This window comes from Halyomorpha halys, unplaced genomic scaffold (genome assembly GCF_000696795.3).
Source record: "Halyomorpha halys isolate HHAL.00 unplaced genomic scaffold, Hhal_1.1 Scaffold99.1, whole genome shotgun sequence".
Lineage (NCBI taxonomy): Eukaryota > Metazoa > Arthropoda > Insecta > Hemiptera > Pentatomidae > Halyomorpha > Halyomorpha halys.
This window is the reverse complement of record NW_027108239.1, coordinates 1,011,315-1,015,324: the sequence shown is the minus strand read 5'-3', so window position 1 is coordinate 1,015,324 and position 4,010 is coordinate 1,011,315.

The following is a 4,010-nucleotide window of genomic DNA, read 5'->3' as shown; positions in this document are numbered from 1 at the left end:
AAGAAAATAAATAAATAGATAAGAATAATGCTTCTTAGTCAAAAAGAAAAGAAAATTAATAACAAAAGAAACAACATTTGTGAGAGAGAGAGAGAGAGAGAGAGAGAGAGAGAGAGATAAAGAGAGAGAGAGAGAAATATATTTATAGAATTAGTGTGAATAATGGAATTAATAAATATAGAATGTATAAAAGAATGTCCTGTAGCAGCCTGGGCTCAGTCTTCAGGTTGAGGTTGGGTTTCCCAAGTTGTCACTGCTCCTTTAAATGTCGGTAAATGGTAGTGGAACTTCATGAACTGTTTTTCGATGTATTCCTCTATCGACTCCATTTGTAATTCCCGAAGCAATTCGCTATTTCCTATTAACCAAGGAGCATCCTCTGCGATTCTTAGGACTTTATTATGAAAGCATTGTAATTTTTTCCTTTTCGTAAAGGATGCCGCTCCTCAAACTTCACAGTCGTATATCAGCAGTTGCCTAAGAATTGTTTTAAAATAAGAACAGTTGTTTTTGGATTTTCTATTTGGGATAGTATACATCATTGACTACAAACTTTGGAAAGCTGAATCTCTGCTAATTTAACCTACATTAGTACCATTTACACTTGATGCTCTTATAAGGTCGAAATATTGGTTTTAAATAATGAACAACTTTTAAAAATATATTATTTATGTCTCCGTTTAAATTAAATTAAAATTAAAAATGACAGCTGAGAATAAGTGAAAAAAAAGTACAAGAACAACAATGAGTTGTGTATATGAAATTATATTTTAAAAATAGGACTGTGGTGAAGAGGATTAAGTTTGAAAATGGGCAATTAATTAGGGTCGAAACGTCACAGTGAAAAATATGTATATATATATATTTTTAAAATTGCTTTATAAATGTTTATTGTTATAGTTTTATATTTAAAAAATTGTGGGTGTAATGTGGTCTAAATGATTTTTCTCAATTATTTATATTGATATTTTTTTATTACGTTATATTTAAATTACATAATTATATATACAGCATTGCTTGATGAGTTTTTTATTGGTAGCATTTGGGATTTTAAATTACGCCCTAAAGGAGGGACGGATTGACGAGTCAGATTTCCTGATCCATCTAGAAGGATTATCCTTTCCAGCACTCCTGGCGAGGGTAGTACATTCGGGAATTGTTTTTTGGGACAGGGGAGATAAAAAGATTTCGGTGGCAACATTTAAGGAAGGGACGGACGAAGGGAAGGTGTAGGCAGGTCCGAGTGGATCAATAGTTGACCGGCCTGTCTCCCTGGCAACCGCTCCACCGCCGCTCTTGACAAATACCACTCCTTCCGGCCGGCTATCCTGGAGAAGCCTTTATCTCCAGGAATTTTCCAGATCCCGGTATCACGCGGGGTGCTAGACCACCACCTGGCGAGAAACTTTGACAACTTGGTCCCTCAATACACCGCATAGTACACCAAGTTGTTGAGAATAATGGAATTCTTCGCATACTTTAAGAGCAGTTGCGAAGTTCCGCATGTAAAAAGTTCCTTAAACATTATTTTATAGGAACTCATTACAAAAGCTTCAGTAATAAATAAAATTTATTCGTAATTGTCGATTGAATAAAATTATTTGTATTTAAGAGAAATTATATTTTAAAAATACACATACACTTTAAAACTTATTATTTATATGTCTTATAATATGGGAATGATTGTTCTTAAGATGTTATTTTACTAATTTTTTTTTATAGGAATGATTGTGTTTAAGATGTAATTTTACATTAAGTTTGATTTTGTTTTTTTATATAGGAATGATTGTGTTTAAGGTATTATTTTACTTTAAGTTTGATTTTTTATTTATTTAATCATCTTTTTTTATCATTATTATAAGATTCTGTATTATAAATACCGCCCAAATAGACTCCTCTAAAAAGGTCCTCTGATGCTCTTCTGGGATGAATCAACTATTACGGACTTATACTGTGCTTTATAATAAACCAGATATCCTCCGTATAGATTTAAGAGAAAAGATAAAGCTTTACTTATTTGTGTCTTATTACTATTATTATTTTTATTTAGTTAAAATTTTTTTTATTTTATTTTCATTTAATTTATATATTCGTAAAAATTCGAGTGAATGAACGATATGATTCTTATTATCGTGTTCTATAAATATAATATTATACAATAATGAAAAAAATTATAGTATATCTTATGAGAGATGGGAAGTTCGATTCTTTTATTAGTACCAATTCCCAGGGAATTCGATTCTTGAGCTAATCGATTCTTTTTTACTTTATTTTATTTTTCTATTTTATTAAAGGAAACCTTTTCATTTAGAAATAACAAATATTTCCAAAACTTATGTTGTTTTTTTTTCAGGCAAGAAAAATTTTTTTTTTCTATCCCATTATTTCATTTCAAATGAAAATTAGTTCTTTAATAATTGCTATCAATACTTATTTATATTGTATATTTCACAATTATTTGTTTAGCAATCAAAGTTTTTAATTTATTTTTCGAAACTTACAAATGAAGAAAGTTGGTAAGTAAAAGTATAAGCTGACATAAAATACAATTAAAACTATTTTTTTTCTCTTATTATAAGAAATAAATTCTTATTAGTTTTAATGTAACAATCGGTTTGTCTCTTTCTGAAGAATAAGAAAAAAAGTTACTGATTTCAGTAAATTATTTTATATTCACAAAAAAGTATAAAAACCTTATAAAAAAAAAAAAGGCTTCAAGAAAAGTAGGCCATACATTATGTTTTTTGGAAAAAGGAAATCAAATTGCTTTTTATTTAATTGGAGGTTTTTTTTTCTTCTGATGTCCAGTGTTCATATTGTCGTTTGTAACTCCTCAGAATTTTATCATCAAATCCTATGTAACAGCTACTGTTGAAAAGCTGAATGTTTGCTCATCCAGCACATACAACACCATTTAGACTTCATGCCCTTTTAAGGGCGAAATATTAATTTCGAAAGAAAAAAAAAAAATTGTCAACTATTTTATTTTATACTTCAGGTTCTGATTTGTTTAATTAGGTCCAATGTCATTTGGTTTGGTTTATAGAGCCCTAAATCATGTTAAAGTTATTGCTATTTTTTTTATTTGTCAATAGAAATTAAAGGTTTATATGGTGAGCTAAAAATTTCAAAAATTCGTATTTAATGGTTTCTTGAGGTGTTTAAAGAGAATTTTAGTTTTAGAATTTCTTTTTTTTTTTTTTTATTAATGATAACTAAATAAATCGATTAATACGAAACATTCAACAGAGTTAGATTAATCTAAATACATCCCCAAATCTAGCAATTGCGAAATATTGTCGTGTCTACTAGTATATATATCACAACATAATCAAAATTATGAATGAAAATATTAAAATTTAATTAGAATGGGTTAAAGGTCACACAGGGTTATGAAAGAGCCGAAAGCTTGGCTTTAGCGTTACTCATCTTCCCTTCGACTACAGTTCAGTTTCCTTACTATACATTAAAAGATCCATAACAACTGACTTCATTGAGGGCTGCGACAGATGCTGGCAACTTACGACTCCTTCATAAATACATTCCTAACATATCATCCTAAAATTATAACAAAATAAAAAGTACACATTACAAATTGACTCAACTACTGACAGGACATGGACCGTCTAATAACTACTTTAAGAGATTTCATATAAATAACACTGATTTCTGTAATTGCGATGGACGAATTCCACAAACTTTCAATCACTTACTTTTCGTAGACTGCACCCTGTACGATCAGGAAAGGTTAAATTTAATAAAAACCTGCATAAAGCACGGAGATACATAACCACTTAAGCAATCTGAAGTCTTCGGAAAATACAAAAAAGAGCTGGTGCAATTCATCTCAAATATAGTTTAAGCTCAAATGTGATGATCTGTACCCCAATTGTACCTCTTATATAATACCAATTAGTTAAATTGTGTTTTGTTCTTGTTCAATAGTTAATTCCCACATCAGCACTCTATTTATATTTATTTATTTCCATTATCCATTTACTATTAATTCT